We start from the raw sequence: 19,176 nt of genomic DNA, 5'->3' as shown, positions 1-19,176 counted from the left end.
AGTAGGAAAACCTAAAACACTTCGAAGACCAATAAGAACTGCAATCATGTGTAATAATTATAAGAAGGAATGTGTCTTTTAAAATGCAGTGATGTATATCCAAAAGCAAATTTCTCAATAGTTTCATAAGGTTTTTAATTGGCTCGAAAATTAAGCAAAATACTCCTTTTTATGGTTTTAACATCAGTTTGATTTTGCATCTAGTTTGAACAGATTTTTTAAAAAAATATTTTCAAACTATAATTACTAACACTAATTTTCATTGTTGTAAAGAATCTCAAACAGAATCCATTGCTCAATTGCTTTTAATTAATGTATACGTATTTATTCTACCATTTTAAATTTACCGCCAAGAAAAATTTTGATTCTTAGGATATACGCTATGCTTTTATTTTGTATACCTAATACAAATAGTAAGTAAACTAATATTTTAAATACCACTTTTTGAAAAATTCTTTGGTTTGTCTTTTAATATATTTAAAAACTTTTTCTTGTGAATATCAATTGTAGTTATATTATTCATTATTTTCATCGTAAAATAAAATCATATTTCACTAGCTTCTCCGCTCAGTCTAATATTTCAAGCAAATATCAAAATGTCTAGCAAACACGCTGAAGAACTAAAGGCGGTAAGCAAACAATACACAGACATAAATGCAATTTGGTTCCTTAATTAAAATATGTTCCGATGTATATTATTTATAGTAAATTGTTTCCGATAGTCAGGCAGCATTTTCATGCAGCGAAAGCTCTGAGGGAAAAAAGGCTAATGAAAGAAAAAAAATTAATAGCTATCACTGTTGATGAGTTAAAATATGTCTACAGATAATAAAAATTGAATAACATTATAAGACCACAAATAAGTTGCAAAAAAGATAAATATATGAGAAAATAATATTCTTAATAACTTCAAATTTTAAAACAAGAATCTGTGAAATCTCTTCATTTAAAATCGATGATTTTGACAAAGAAGTGAAATGTGTATATTTTCAGGTAATAATGTTAAAAAATCTCTCCACACTTTCGATCAATTGGGGCGTCACCTATCTTTAACTTCTTTCATAAATATGATTACCGCACAGTCAGAGATACGTTACGAACTACAAAAAGAAATTATCATATTTGTCAAAGGAGATAATACTGATTAAACAGTGGTATAGCGTCTGCACCATCCAGTAAGCAGAAGCAAAAATTTACTTGTATAGCTATAAAACTTTTAAAAATTTTGGCTAATACATCACCTATCGTCTTGTAAATAAAAGCCGAAAGTGCCCGAGACAGTGCAGTTACAAAAAAATATTTCATAGTTATTTTTCCCAATTTTTAACTTCTTTATAAATTTTGCCGCTTTTGAAATGAATCTCGATGAACTAATTTCAAGTATTACGTAGTAGTGTCATTTCTTTCGTCCGACATTTCTGGTCATGTGATGTCAGCACATTACCAAACTATGCCAATGGACCTTAGTTTCATCCAGTGACATCTACCAATCATCAAACAAGATTTTTATTTTATTCCGTGAATATTTTGCTCGTAATTTGCGATGTATGTATACTAATTGGTTCAAAAACTCTTTCAGTCAGAATTAATAGAAAAAATAAATTCATTTATTTTGTCATTACCATTAAACTTCCGTCTTCCTGATTCTAATTAGATTAAAATTTCATATTAAAGAGCTGGCTTTTTTTAATTTAATTAATTTTCTGAGTAAATATTTTGAAATTTCTTATTGAGAGAAAAATATCAAATTAATTTATTTCCGATTCGAAACACTGGAAAATATGCGGAAGGAGCTAGACAAAGAGCTAGGAAGATAAAATTTGATACAGAGATTGAACATCTAAAATAAATTCTTATCAGATTTTGAACTAAAGCTGTGAAAAAGTTGATCGTTTATCGGTCTATGCTTCGCATGCATGTAAACACAACAACACATAAACGGAATGACTTAAATGCAACTAACTGCAACTGTATTTCCGTGTGAAATTTCAGTTTCATTCGATAGAGAAAAGACGTTCAAAATACATATTCACTCGATAAATTCAATAAAAACGTTAGATTCACGACAAAGATCTATATTTCGTAATTATTATTAATGCTATGTCAGGCATTTGCTATCTTATCCAGAGTTCCTAATTTTATGTAAGGGAAGGGAGATAAGACCTTAATTGGAGAATATGCGAGAAAATTTGATGGAGACCCACTCGCCCCTTCTTGATTAATTCTTTAAATTATTGCAAGCATAATATTTGATTTCTGACAAGCACGTTACTTGATTACAAATTATGAAGTTAAAGATTTTAAACAGATTAGTTAAAAGCTAAATGCAATTCAGAATGAAGATCAGTTTGTTTTCCATTGCGAAGGAATTAAGAGTGTTTAGGAACAAAAACAAAATAACAATTTAACTGAAAACTCTAAATCAAGGCATTTTGTTTATGTCAGAAATATGATCTAGGGTAATAACAATAACTGGTAATCCTTTACAAGCATACAAATTTTGGCCACAAGAAATTTCGAAAAAGCCAGTATTGTTGACAATTAAAAAAAGTTAAAACGACACTAACTACTGTGAACAATTAAATTAACAAAACTTTGTTTTAACCTAACTGAACTTTGTTTTTATTTTGTTGTTGAAACAGCAACTTCAATAAAATGTTGTTGAAACAGCAACTTCAATAAAATGTTGTTGAAACAGCAACTTCAATTCAAAAAGTTTATGAAGATTAAAATACTCCCTATATACTTCGTGTTCAAAAAAGTAAAAATCAACTTTTCATTAAAAAATGTAATACGCTTTATTTCCGACACAAAATGCAATATTTTTCGACGGCAGTTTAAATCCAGTTTAAATTTGATATCTTTTAATTGAATTATAAGGAAATCCAGTTAGTTTCCCTACAATCTAGTAAACTTTAAGGATTTATAGGGAATTAATTATATGTATGCAATGCATGTTATATCCTCCATTTATTTCATGAAAACGATATGTCCCGGTCGTTTCCAAATCCTGAAGCAAAGAATGGTACAAAGAAAATAATAAAATTATAAATTGCAACCTCATATTGCATTACCCGGTTAATAATTAATATGTTCATAGACCGTTAATCATCAGGTTGATTTAAGTTGACCGTTGTTATGCTTAAACATAATGCCAAGCAAAAATATTTTATGAATTTCTGCACCGATGCAATGCTTCTATTTCGTAACATGTAGACTGCTGCATGTAAATAATTCGGTGACTACATGCATAAATAATTAAATTGTAATGAAATACAGCTGCCCTCATCTCCTTATCTTATTTTCTGTAGAAGGTAGCACCATAGTTTTGTTCGAAGCATCAACTAAATTAAATATGCTGCTGAAATGTCACCATAATCCATATAATCTCCTGTTCTCGCATTTTGTTAGAAAGTGTAGTCTATTCATAACCTCTGAATCATTCTTTCTAGTTGTTGTCCTGTCAAAGAGATGAAGTGCTGCTAAAAGGGTCGGTGACATGAAAATATTGGCGTTTTATTTCCGGAAACTGAATGGCACGGAATACCTGGAAATCATTTCTCCCATAAAGACAGATTTCCAGCTACTCTACTGAAACGTATTTAGGGTCACAGAAATGGTTTATAGGGAATGTTACTTTCAAATGGAGGTTTTGGAATATACTGAAGAAAGTGCATCGAATAAATTGACACTACTGTCATAAGACAGAATGTATAGAATCAAGACATCAGTTTTTGGAAACTGATTAAAATTACTAGATAGAGAAATAATGAAATTAGGAATTAAGAATAAATTAAAACTTTAGCCCAAACTATGGTTTAAAAATTTATAATCTATTTGTGAAAGAATTTTAAAAAGTTCAAAATTGAAATTTCTTTACTTTTTTATAAAATTATGGAGAAGAAATTTATGAAATCTGTGCATCTTAAACAAGTTTCTTTCATTTTATTAAGGAAATAATATATTCTTTCTTTTTCTAAATATGCTTTTTATGTTTAACCATTTTATGTAGTCATTTTAAAGTTAGGATAGCAAGCTACTAGAATACCTATAAACAGGTTGTAACAAAGATTTCTATATAAATTTTTCCTCTAGTTGAATATTTGAAATTACAAATATATTAAAAAATGTGTATGATTCTACTGATTAATAGTTACCAATTATGTTACTACTTAGAATTTAAGAAAACAATATTGTATGAAAAGTTAGAAGAGTATTAGTCTTTATAAATGGAATTCCGAACAAAATTTCAGCTTTTCAGGTTTTGAAAGGGGAATTTTCATACCAGTCTCTGGACAAACGTACAAAAGGAATTTATTCATACGAATAATAAGTAAAGAACCCAAAGCTATTCTATGAAGTTCAGATATTCTCTTTGGCCAGTTTAAAAGTAATTATTTTTTAGGAAAATGTTCCCCTGATCGGGATAATAGAAGTCATGCTGAGTGTGAGAAATAAACAAACAAAAAAAACTACTTTTAACTTTGTATTTTTCTACAAATTATATATACTACACATACTGAACAAATCTATATTTATATAAGCATTAACATTTTTTGCACTGCCCACTTAAACTTAAAATCTTGCTCATTTGTCCTACAAAAATTGAGTTTAACAGGTTTTATTTAGGACTAAGGAAGGTTGAAATGCTGAATATCCTTTACTAAGTAGTATCAAATAATATTAGTACATTGTTAGTCCTTTATTTGGTTCTCTGTAAACTGCATGAGAGATTGCTAATCTAGAGAAAATGAAAAAAAAAATCCATGAAACTATTAATCTATGAAATTATTATCAATGAAAATAATTCATGCTTTCTTTAATTTTAAATGGAATTACGATATCAGCATGGTTTGAGTTTTTCACCTTTGTTGCATTTGTTTGTCAAATTAGATTTTTCTCCAAATTTTCAGATTCAATTTTAGATTATCTTAATTTAATCGCCAAAGAGCTTGAAATATTTATTCAGTACCTGATGCCGACAAATATTTCAATACAACTGTTGAGTTATACAACCCCAAAATAGGTGTATAACAAAACAAATGTTATACAAGAATTATTTGTAGTTTGCCTACTTATTAAAAGTTGGACAGAAAAGAGGAAGGTTGTTGAATTGGAACCAACAGGATATATTTTTAATGCACAGGGATAGGGAAGTACATTTCATAAAAGACGATGAACTTTTTTTATAGTTTTATTTATCTTTAAAATAACTTTTAAAAAATATGCTTTAAAATAGAAAAAAAAATACTGAGTCATTGTCCAAATAAGGAAATTGGTCTCTCAGAATATACCATTGGTCTTCCAAATTTGAGCACCAATTATTTTAAACACAGTCAAAGCAAAGATAATTTTTAGTTTTCACATTTACACCAGGACATAAAGTATAATTCCAAGTGCGGAATTTTTTCTCCCTTCTTTCTCATATCTGATATAAAACCATGAAACTCATTTTTTCTTTTTGACCCAATATCTCATTTCTTTAAAGTCTTTTTTATTCTTTGCTTGGCTTAACTTTTTCCAATTCTAATTTGTGGACTATTACTTTCTGAGTTATTCCTTTAATTTAACATAAATCTCTTTTAGTTAAAGTGCAGTTTGGGCAATTGAGCAACAATGTGAGAAACTTTCGGACAATAATAAAAAAATTAATCAAACCTTATTCTTAAACAATTTTTATAAAATTGTAACCACAAATTAGGGTTAAGCAAACTTCTATATATTAATCTATATATTAAACTATAATATTAATCTGTTAAATTGTAGTTTAAGAACTTTCCTCTCTGAGGATATTATTTTTAGAGGAAATTTTAGTCAAACTAGCTCCTGTCAGACTATATATTAACATATTTTGCTACGTGTTTATAAAAAAAATCATAAAAATTGTTTGTGTTTTGTTAAAAGTATTTAATAAATGCTATCTAATGTAACAAGCATTTTTTCCATTCTGCAAACATGCAGTAGTTTCTCTGGAAAATACTTTGTTGTCCGACAAGGTGCTTATTTACAACCCAAATATTTTATAAAGTTACGATATCAATCCAATCTAGGCGGTGATCCAAAATTGGCATTCTTCTATCTTCTGTACGGCACTTAAATATTTTAAGAAATGTTAGAAAAGGATTTTGTTCAGAAAATTAATTGTATTACATTTGTTAAAATTGTGTTACATTTGTGGTTTTTAAAAAATCCTTTTTATTAATGAACTAAAAAATATTTTTTTTTATTTTTAATTATTTTCTAGGGGCATTACTTAATTTAATTCAGTATCACAAATATAATGGAATCTTGTAATCCATCTTTTCTCAAATCCAATAACAGGTGGAGTCACTTAGAAGGAATCCAAACTTAGTTAAATTCATCGCTTGATTATTAAGTTCTTGATAATGAAAATTGATTATTAAGTTCTGAAAATCTTCAAATAGTATATTGTCATGAGAATATACAAACATGTTATATTTCAAAATTTTAGCACATAAAGAAATAAGTGGAAATTTGTTTACAAAACTGCTACTTTACAAATATGATGGTAGGTAGTTATGCTTCTGAGTGATTACAAATGCAACTAATTACCGGGTGATTATTTTTACTATTTTTATTTTTATTGCGAGCATTTTACTGTAATTACAGTAACATCTTTTATGTAACTTATTATTATTTACTTATTACAGTAACATCTTTCCAACAAAAGCCTCATTATTCAAATGAGGCTTTTGTTGGAAAGATTCATAATATTCAAGTATTTTCTGTTCAATATAGTAAATTAAATGATTCCATAAAAGAAAAACAACCAGAAAGGTCATGTAAAAATACATTTTTTAATCATACAGACCTTTATTTAGAAAAAAATACATATTTTTTGTTTTTAATTATACAGACCTTTCACATGCAATGCTAATTTTCGTCAAATTAAAGGGGACAACACATCGTGATAACCTAAAATTTACGATCTGAATTATACTAAGGTTATTCGAATATGAATTTGCAATAAACACTAAGCATTTTACTATCAACAATTAAACTCAAGATTCGTTTCCATTTAAGTATTAAAACTCTCCAGGGAATATTTTTTAAATGTTTAATTAAACTCGTTGAATAAGCTCATTTCATAAATAATTATATCAAATTGGGTAATAAAAATAATGATCCATGTTTTCTTATTTTTAAGTTTTCATTAGGATGCTACCTAGAACAATAAGTATTTTAATATATGTCCAATTTAATTCTCATGAGCATTATAACAGATAATAAGAAATAGTAAAATTTTCGTAATTGATTTTCAAAATGTTTAACGAAATATCGCAGTAAATTATCAAAATGTGGTGACCATTCCTATGTGTTTTGAATTGAATTTTGTTCATTCATATTCCAAATTTCGGAGTTTTTCGAATTACTAAACAATAAATTGTTGGAAATATTGTTAAAATTACTGATTGAATGTTAAGAATTATGAACAGAAAGTCTTTGAAGATTACTCTAGATTCTTATATAAAGTTGGGCAAATAATTGGCAAATATTTAGAATTAAGTATTTGCCAATTACCGGAAATATTTGTCAATTTTAAGCCATTGAACGTGCGGGAAATTAAGATCGGCTGCATAACTTAGAATCTGAAATATTTCAAAACATAAATGTAATTACGCTAAGTCTCACTTTAAAATTCATAAATATAATTATTATCTTAGAAATTCTTATCCTATTTATATGTGAACAGAAAGAATTTTAATTATAAATACCGAAAGGGTCCTAATAATTATCCTAATTATAAGTTCAGGGAGATTTTGAACTTCTCTGGCATCTATTGCGAGGCGTGTGACCCGGTTCTCAGAATTGTTAAATTAAATATTATATAATCGCGTATTGATGATCTCTCTCTCTCTCAAAAAAAAATCACGCCATGGCAGGGCAAGCCATTTAGTAGACTGATACGAACAAACCCCCACGATTGATCTTTCATGGCTAACTATGACGTTTATTTAGAAATGAACGTTACGGAAGAAATAGAATTTTATGTCCTTTGTGGAGAAAAGAGACATTGGGTTAGAATTGTATGGTGTCGCCTGTATAAAGCAATCTTTGATAATGTGACGAAGCGTAAAACGCAAATGAGCCATTTTAAAAGTAAATATAACTTTGGATTTAATCTTTCTTAGATAAATTTGACGGCTGAAATCCAAATGAAACGATAAGCAGGGAGGGCATTCAATTGTGCAGCGTTTATGACTCGATTTTTGGGCATTCTTCTTCCTTTTGGATGCTTGTTATAATATACGCATTATTTGTCTTCGGCCAAATGTATGCCCAAAGCAGATGCACCCTACTAGTTTCGTCTTTTATAACCAGTCTCCATCTTTTATCGCATTGCCACTATATTCTTTTTACAATAAAATAAAGAAGAACAAACATCTGCCTAAACATTTATAGGCACATTAGCGTAACTCAATAGCGTCTTTCAAGAAACTCCATTACAATTTGAGTGCCTTCAGAAACACATTTTCACCCTCTTTTTCTGGACGCAAAGCTATCAATCTAAAAAAAAATCATTTTCGAGTGTTTCTCTTTTTCGGAGACAGGCCCTAGCGTGGCTTGTTTTCAGAAATACGTAATCACAGCTCCTTAAAAGTTTGATTATCACAAGTAAAGTGAATCTAAAAGAAGAAAATGACAAATAAAAGAATGCCTATATTAATAAAGAGGTAAATATAACTGATTTAAAATAATTATTTAGCAAAATTCTACTGAAATTATTTCAAGAAGTTTTTACTGGTAATTGTTGAGGAATATGAGAAAGAAGTACAAAAGAAACTTTTCGGAATCACGATGCTCTGTTTAATAAATCCTTTTTTTCAGATAATGCACAATAGTTACACTTACTAGTTCTATATCGCCTTGCAGATTGTATTTTTGTATTTCTTATCATAAAAATTAATTCATTCGTAAAATAATTCTTTTCAGAATTCGTAGCATCCTATTGTGATGAAAGATTATTTAAATATTTAGCTTCATTCCAAGCTGTTTCAAATTCTTGATCACGGTTATTTTCAGTGATTTTTTTAAAAAAAAATCCCATTCTTTTTTATGAATATTTTATTAAATAAGAAACTGATCAAAGATAATATCTGTTATTAATTTTCTCTGAGAAATGAAGGCACGTTCTGGTTTCAGATTATGATTAAAGAATTAAGAAACTGAATTTTAAAAATTTCTGGAGAAAAATTATTATTGGTGAGTTATATCTTCTGTTTTACAATGATGCACCTAGCTAGTTGTCAAAACATCCAGCATAGCAGCAGACATTTTATTTCCTTGCATCAAACTTCTGACCATATATTATTTATTTCCTTGCAAGTAATAAACTAAAAAAAAAGCAATTTTCAAGATTTTTTTTTTATTAACATATGTTATTTCTATTGAAATTGCCCATTCAATGGATGATTATTTCTAAGAAAATCAATTTTTTGTGAAAGCATGTTTAATAATTTAAAATTGTAAAATTCATATAAGCGCACTTAATAATGATCTAGCTTAGGTTTAATAGGATAGATTAGCATTCCATTTTGGGTATTTTTGGATAAACCACATGTATTTGAAGAAATGCAGGGATGACACCACAACTGGCATACCGCTTTCCAAATTTACACGCTACAATAGTAAGAAGTTTCATCTTATGAATTTATGTTCTTCACATTTGCGTGCATGGGGATTTTGTTAGAATTTGTTAGTTCCTTTTCGATCGCGAGTTCAAAACTCGCGACATATGACCTCTATACTAAATACTAATACTATACTCTATACTAATGACCTCTATACTATATACGCTAACATATGACCTCTATACTAAAAAGCTAAAGAGTTTTTATTAGAATATTTCGTTAAATGCCTTAATGTATTGTACTAGTATATTAATAAAAGAAAATTTCATTGTTCGTGTTTATTTGTATATGTAATTGGTTCAATTAAAAATATATATTTCTGTAAATCATACTTTAATATATTTTCAGTTTTCAGCCATGAAATTTTTATTTAAAAGAAGTTGATATTTCTCTTTAATCAGACAAAGAATAATCAAATGAATTTTTACAATCATCCATCCCTTTTCTGCACATTAATCAATGTAATAGGATGTGACTTATAATGAATTTTATGCATTTTGCTAAACGCATAAAAACCCCAGCATGTTACTAAATCGTTTTTATGTATGACCCCATAAAAACTGAAAGAAGAGAAAGAGGAATTGCGGTTGCTCAAATATTAATATTTGCTTCGTCGTATTATGTACTGCTATAAAAAGTAACGAGTTGTTGAAACATATTACATAATCTTGTCATCTTAGTCTTCGATTTTTATTAGTCTGTTAATATTGAATCAACCTGGAATTTTGAGCATGGTTATAATTCCAGTTCAGTATGACAATACGAATATGAAATATGAGTCAAAATCCTTATAAAAAGAGATCGAATGTTCTAAATAGCATTTTACTTTTAACGTTTACACTTTCGAACTTCTCAAACAAATAGCGGATGAAACTGTTATCTGTCCATAGACCGCTTAATCTAATTTATTTAAAAGCTATCATTTCCTTTTTTTCCCCAATTGAACTTGTACTTCAATATTCTAATGTATGTCTTTTGTCTCTCAATCTATTTTGAATTAAAAGAATATTCCACACTGTGGATTTCAGCCAGTTTCCTAATCTTCAGCTTAAGTTATAGCATTAGTTTTTTTTTAAAAATGTGTGATCACTGAAAAGAAACTATGCTTTGTTATTCATCCTTTTTTTTGTGAGTATGAATGCAATAAACTATCAAATGTAATTTTGAAACAAGGGAAAGAGAAAAACAATGTTTTCATTATGAAATCGTTTCAAAATTTTTCATTGTAGAGCCAAAAAAATTTCGCTCTTTTTACTACATATTTTTTAAAAACATTTTTAATGAAGTCATGATAGACGAATATCGAAAATGTATATGGTATACACAACACATAATACTTCTGTAAGCAAATGAATAAGGATGACATGAAGTGCAATGGAATTCTTTCACGTGGTTTTATTATCATGTAACAAACGTAGCAACACATAACATTTTGGAATATTATTTTGTGCTGTGCCATCTAATCATATATTTATCTTAATGGAAATTGCTCAACTTATTCAATTCAAAAATTCATGTAGTATGTATATCATGTGAGCATGAATTAAGAATACGGAGAACTGGCGTTTAAGTCTTTGCTTCGTGCCTAGTGAATCCGAAACTCGAAAGAACAGTTGCGTAAGGAGATTTGGTATATGCTTATTCGAATGGGGTCAAATGATTTCTATTTAGCATGGAGTGTAAATGTGGAGAGGGTAGCTAGTTCATGTCTCTGCATCAGATATCGTCCTCGTCTTCTGAACACAATTAACACTTTCATCGTGAAAGACGAGATAACTCGTATTCCAGAAATATTCGCTATGGCCGAGGGATGAGATAACTCGTCCTCTACTCAAGGTTTTTCTGTATTATTGCAGCGCATCTTATATTATATATATCTTAGCTCAGAGGGTGGGACAAAGGCGCGCCATTGCCACGATAAAAGTGTTAAGAAATAAAAATTATCCTAGCAGCCTTCATCATTTTTTAAAAAGGGATGGAAATATGAATAAAGTAAACATGTATTGATTACATCATTAGTCTTAGCATTGAGTTTTAAATACGACATGACAATCTAAAACTGAACATTAGTTATGGCATAACATTTAATATGTGTATAAATTAGAAACAGTTTATCCTAAGTAGAAAGTAGAAGAAACTAAGTAGAATTAATAGAAACTCCTTGATAACAATTACGTAAGTTGAGTCGCCGCGGCAAGATTTCCGTTCAACCCGAGAACGGAAGTGATACGAGGGCTTTATTTTAAAAAAAGTGTATCACGGGAATATGAATAAATTTCACTACACACTGTATTTATAAGCAAAACTTCTACGTAACTATAAACAAAACGCCTTGTTGTTTCCGACAGATTTCGATATTGTTCGAAATATTCTTTACAGTTTTGCTGGAGTTATTCTAAAATACTTGAATGGGTAATACTGACAGGCAAACCAGAGCACACGACGCTGTGTTAAATTGAAAATGAAAAAAATGTGAAAATGAAAAATTTTGAAAAAAAAATGTTTTAAAATACCTACGATCAGAAATTTAGCTGTTTAAAACCGTTCTTTTAATATATATAATATATAAATCTCAACAAGATTAGCCATTATCTTACAGTTTTAAATATTCAGTTTTTGGAACATCCAACGAAAAACGTTTGTATTCATAGTTTTCTATATCACTACGAGAATTCCAAATACCCTTTTGGGATTTATAACAGCAATCGTACACAATTCTGTATTTCGGGCAATACAGTCGAATCTGATCACGGGCCATTAAATTCCACCGTTTGAGTTGGTCATGAACCATTAAATACCGCCATTTTATCTGATCATGAGTCATTAAATTTTACATTGTGTTATCAAGAGAATTAACAAGGCTATTTTTATTGATAACACATCAAATTGCAAGCATCGTCTTTGCACAAAAAATACTTTAAAGGATTAGCACCCTTTGGCAAGAAAAAAATACTTTTAGAAAATCAGCATTTTAGTTTCAATTCGTCCAATATACTTTGGTTTAGCGTTAAAGATAAATAATCGTATCTAATTCAAATATAAGTGGAAAGAGTGAAAATTATGATATCCTAGATTTATCGATGGAGCATTTCGATCAGATTCAGAAAGACTTAAAAAGAAACTCCAAAGGACACGGTTTCAAGGGAAAACTTCAAATGTATAATCTAGATTCAAATTAAGTAAAAAAAGTTTTAGCTTTAATGCATGGATTTTGCTAATAGATAAAGTAGCTGAAATTCATAGAATAGGAAAAATAATTTTGCATTATTTTTAGTGCACTCATGATAATGAAGTCCCTTTGTAAGATGTCAAAAACGCTAACAAAAATAACTGTGCATGTCATTTAATATCTTGTTGCGTGTTGCCTTACCCAAAATCAAATTACAGCGAAACATTTCATTGCCGACATCTGATCAGGAATTGATTCTGCTTGCTAGCTGATTTTGTGCTGATCGTTTAATTAAATGACAAATTGTATCAAGCCGGAAATTCATATAAAATTACTAGATTTTCATTTAATTTCGTTATTCATGATAAAAATATCGAATATTTTTAATTATTTCAACATTTTTTTTAAATATCCATGAATAGAACAATAGTGAGCGTCCCAATGCACGGTTTGAAAAAGCTGCTCATGCTTAGATCTGTGAATATGAATATGCAAGAAAATAAAAAGTAATATCGTTAATCATTCAGCTTGAAAATTTTGATTGGTATTGAAGAAAAATCATTTCCAGACATAATAAAAAAATGAATTGTAACATAAAAAGTACAAATAAAACAGGAGATAAACAAGTAAAATAAAATCCAATTACAGACTATGTGTAAAACGGTGCTTAATATTTTTTACATTTAAAACTACAGTATTTTGAGCCAGAGATATTTATTTTTAGTTACATTTTCGTCTTTCCATAAAGTTATAATTCTATTTACCACTGTATTTAAAAATAATATTCTACATGGTGACAAAATATTTTTGTATGTTTCAGGAAAAAATTTACATATTTCATACTAAGTTTCATGTATATGATTTCTGAATATTTCTTGATCATCAAGAAAAGATTTCATTGCATTGAAAATACATTGTAATAAATGTTTGAAACTTTTCTGATTCTCCGATGTAGATTTAGGATTATTTTTCAATGAACAGTGCTAATCCAATTTATTCTAATTTTTCTTGTAGAATCCCTTTAAAAGAATGTCATAGTTTTATAATCATACTGAAAACAAAAATAAAAATTTAACTGGTAAAATTATCATAAATTCAATTAATTTTCATCTAGTTTAAAATTAAAAATTGCCTTATTTTTTCAGCACTCACTAGAAATAATACTTATTTCTATCTAAACTAAAAAAGCTGATTTTAATTATCTTTTATTACGCCTTTTAAAAAATATAATGAAATCTAAAATGTACTCATTCTTATTTGATGAAAAATTCATTGCATAGTGCAGAATGTCGCAAAACAATGTTTCTCACTTACCAAATTACCCACTTACCTTATTTTGGTTGCTATAATTATTTAAATGAATGTTCAGTACGAATATAAAATATAGCGTTCTTCATTATAATCTATATTATTCAGATAAATATATATTATTACCAATTATGGCACGCCCTTGTCATAAATTGTCGCCTGTGGCGGCAGTCACACTAACCCTACGTTAGTTATAGCTCTTGGGTTAATATCAAAATAAAGGGAACATTTCTAATAATGTCGAAAGGAATGGGAACATTTCTAAGAATTTAGTTTGATAAATCTTAAACAAGACTTAACTAGTTTATTCTTGAAGCTAGTAGTAACTAGGTTACGCTTGAAATAAGAGGAGATAAAATCTTTCATATCGAAATTGGTTACGATGAAACAGATTAATTCGTCTTATTAAACTTTATCAATAATTAATTTTAACAGTAGCTATTATGTATTATTGATCGCAAATTGACTATGCTATCTAAAATATTTATATTTGATTACATTATAAAAGTTTCATTTACAAATATAGTTCAATAATATAAATTAAAAATACTTTATTCTAAACAATTTATTTAGGTCGTACTGATTTTAAACCGGAATATACTTAGATTCTTATTTATGTACTTTACAATTTTAAATATTCGAGTACCTCTACCTTTATAAGATAGATGAATCGTTACTAATCTATACTGAAATTAAGAGGTCATTTTTTTTTATAATATGTCAAAGTATCTTATGGTTCCTAAAACACTTCTGAAGATTTTTGGCTTACATTTTATATTCAAAAAACGTTTATGATTCTGACTTGCTCCACTTAAGCGAAACTCTTTGTGGCAAGCATTTCAAATCCTTTCCTAATGATTTCATTCCGCTTTTTCTCTTCTTTGGATTATCTAGCCACAAGTGCGGCTGTCACCACATTGAGAAGAAAGATAAAATTAGCGGAACTAGTGCTTCCTTTTCTTAGTCTTGTTACTAGAGTGAGCTCGATGCGACCGCAGCAAGTATTATGACTCTTCCTGTCAACACGAAAGACTTTTTGGAATCATTAAGACACCCGTCGCAGGAGGGCGTCACCCATACATAATGCTGAATGTGCTTGTTAGGACCATCCGAGAGATTGTTGTGTTAGCCTTCATTAGATGAAATAGCTGGATGCCCAAGTTATACGCGCTGTTTACCTAAAGCTTTAATTTTAGATCAGACTCTCATTCATTTTGCTTTTATTTTTATGAAGAGAAACAGTTATTTTTAAATTGTACGGATATTTTTAAGAAAACAGGTGATTTAAGTTTGCTTTTGTTATTTAAAGTTTTGGTGCTCCTAAATAATATCAAACTCGCAAATTATGTTTTCGCGGGTTTAGTTGAATGGTTTAGATGCACATTCTGTATAAAAATTTCAGAATGAAGCTACCTGTTTTCAGAAAATTGAGTTTCATTTTGATAATCTTTCAGAAACATGCAGAAAACTGGATTTCTTTTTATCGTCGATTTAAATTGTATATTATTCATTGAAGCACTAATGTGATGATTTCTGCACGGATTTCATTAATTTTCAAATTTAACCCAATTTCCTTTCTTAATCAGCTTTTGTGTTGGCCTGATTTAATGAGTTCACATCCCATAGATGCTTGCCATACACACTTTTAATATTGGGCCTAAATGAATGTAAATAAATTATAATTTAAAAGTTTTTGAAATGATATCAAATTACGGAATAATTTGCGGGATATTTATATATACTTTGCTTTCCCACACATACAGTTTTACATCTGAAAACTTGTGTTTTTTATTGCATTCTGAAATATGCAGGAAAATTTTTTCCTATATTTGTGCAAAATCTCATTTTATATTTTAATGAAGGATTCAGTTCCCAGTACTTTGTAGTCATATTATAAATATAACTTTTTATATAGTTTAACATCTAACTACAGATTGTTTTACACGGTCTTTGACGTCATTCTCTTCTCTCTCTCTCTCTCACACACACATAAAATTCGTAATGGATTACAAAATTATCATTTCAGTTTATATGCATCAAATCAGCATAAAACGTCTCAAGTTTTTTTTTAAACTCTTAGTATCATTTGCTCAGTACCAAGCGGAATTTTATATCTTGAATCATTTCTGTTCTTGATTTAACCACATATAAATTAAGTGCAAACATATACACTTTTAGTTTGTTTCTTTGTTTTTCAAATAATCGCAATACTGTCATTAGCCCTGGTGTGCAAAAAAAATTCTCTAATAATGTATTAAAAAATAAATTGAAGAAAATATATCTTTGGAGTGTCTAACATGAAAGAAAACGAGATTAATTTGAAAAAAAAATTAGATTACCATTTCTTGGGTAATTAAAGCAGAAAAAGTGAAGAGCGTCCTTTCCTTAAATACTTCATATATTACATTTTCCTCTCCGTTTACGCACAGAGAGGCAAATGGACGGACAGGTATACAAACATAATTCAAAGAAATATTAATTCCGACTCAGGGAGATTTAAAACATGTAGTACAATTCTTTAACTATTACAATATTTTCTCTTCGTATATCAGAAAGCAAACAGGCAATTGTTTTGATTCTGAAATAAAAAAGCATGCTAAAAAATAGCTCTCCAAAGGAAAAAAACTTTTTTTTAAATAAAAGCTTATCAGAATGAACTTCCTCTCGAGTCTCTTGCTATACTGAGCTGTTGATTAATCGCTTTGTTCCGCACTATTCTCGGATGAGGGTAAATGGGTGTAAACAATTTTGAGACCATCGCACCTCTTTCAATCTTTAAAAATATAATGTAAGATAGGTGAAAGGTTTTCTTACATTACTAGAGTAAACTTTTATAGTTTAAAAAATAAGGTATTTATCGAAGCATTTATATTTATTAATAACAATGCTGTCTGAAATTTTATCAAAACGAGTAAAATTTTTGTAAGTATATGAGAAGCATTTTATTATTGCTTTATTTTTAGAAAAGGATGTCTGGTATGATTCAAAATGCAAAAGAAGATACAGTGGAAAATCTTGAAAGCATCTGTTATTTCACTCACTTGAAAGTAGCTTTTATTTCACTCGAAATGTGATGACATTTCTCAATATTTCTTCAAAAAATTATTGATTCAAAAAATGGGAGATACTCATTTGCATTATTTTTAAAAATTTCAAATTTGTACAGAAAATTTGATTTGTTTCGAAATGCTCTTCAAATATTGAATAAAAACCGGAATGAAACACCTCTATTTTAGGATTTGTCTTGTCTCTTTTCAGTGCAAATAAGTTTCTTTTGGAAAGATCAGTAATCTGAACAAATGAAAGATGAATTATTCATGTTATAATTCCTTTACAAATCTTTTGCAGAATCATCACTATTGATTTTTTTTTCTGATGAAGAAATTCAGAATCATCTTGAAAATTCCAAGCCAAAATATATCGCTTTATAAATTGAACATATTCTGATACGACATTTAATATAGCCATTAGCATTTTTCTTTTTCCAAAAATTTCAACGAAAACCTTTTAGATTTCTAAACCATGTTTTAGTTATTCTTCTATCTGTTTAAATTTATTTTCTTTTTTAAAAATTTTCATTCAAATTTGACTTCTTCTTTATAGAGCATTAAATTTTCTTTTTTTTACTGACTTTTATAAAAATGTTTATTTCAAAGAATTTTCATATGATATAAAAAGCATTAAGAAGTATAAAATCAAATGTATTTCTGTATTTGTGAGATAACGGTCTCTTATACATTATCCATGTGTTTAAACTATTGGCTCCGAAAAGCAATACATATGGGGGCTTAAACGCATGTTCAAAACTTGAATCAAAAAGTTTTTAATTTAAAGGCAAGATTTAATTAGAAGGCATAGAATTACTGAAATGTCAATAGCGTCTGATTTCCTACAGATTCTGCGTTTATGAAAAAATATATATAATTATGAAAATCATCTTAACATTTTTATAAAAATTTGTGGGGAAAATTCTTTCATTTGATTTCTATCCAATCGTTAATAAAAGTGTATTTTTGTATTTATTTTGCAATTTTCATGTCATTTTTTTTTCCTGGAAAGAGTAGAAAATGAAATAAACTGATTCCTATTTTTTTTAAAGAAAATGAAAAATTATAAGGCACGCTGTATTCACACAGAAATAGAAACCAAAAAAAAAAAAAAAAAAAACTTCCCGTCGACAAGTTGGAATGCATATCCCTTTTTGTAATTTTTTTTTTTTTTTTTTTTTTTTTTTTATCTAAGTTAAGCGCATGTAAGCAGGTGTGCACGATGTATCCTTCGGGAAATCGATTCCCCAATCTACAAATCACCAGTCTTGAAACGTGAATTTTGAATTAAGCATAAGATTTTTGAGTTTTAAATTCTAAGGTGTGGCAAAAATAAAAATAACAGTTAGTGCAAAAGTTGATTATTATAATGAGGCAAAGTTGAATTATCTTTCTATCTTTAATGTTAAAGGAGTTATGGGGAAATTCATATCTCATTTCTATCGCCAATTCAATCAATGTTGACCGCAAAAGGAATTTAAAACATTTTCTACAAGAAGTATCGAACAATTAAGTGTAGGGTATTGTCTACTCCCTAAATAAATTTTTGTCTCCATTGATTTCATCCCCTTATGTGCAGTTAATGTGTTGATAGTCTTCTTCCACATTTTATTTCTATTTTTATTATCGATTTATGATTTATTTTAATGTTCATTAAAAGTTAAAGTTATATGGTAAGCGATTTTCGTTTATTACTTTAGTCATAAATAACTTCTCACAATGAAAAAATAAATCTTTATTATGAAATGAGTTTAACGTATATTGATTTCCCAGTTAAATGGTTAAATAACCAAATTACTAACCAGCCATACAGAAGCTTTATTAAGAAATGCATGCTGTTCATGTAGTTTACAACTATTGTGGAACTTCTTTTTATGAGATTTTTTTTTCTGTAAATACTTTTAAGCAATTTTAGTAAAAGAAATACCGGCGCCCTTGCATAGGGGGAGCGCGTCTTCCCCGTGATCTGGGCGTCCTGGGTTCGAGCATGGATGTTCTT

This window comes from Argiope bruennichi, chromosome X2 (genome assembly GCF_947563725.1).
Source record: "Argiope bruennichi chromosome X2, qqArgBrue1.1, whole genome shotgun sequence".
NCBI classification, from domain to species: domain Eukaryota; kingdom Metazoa; phylum Arthropoda; class Arachnida; order Araneae; family Araneidae; genus Argiope; species Argiope bruennichi.
Note: the sequence above shows the minus strand (reverse complement) of the source record.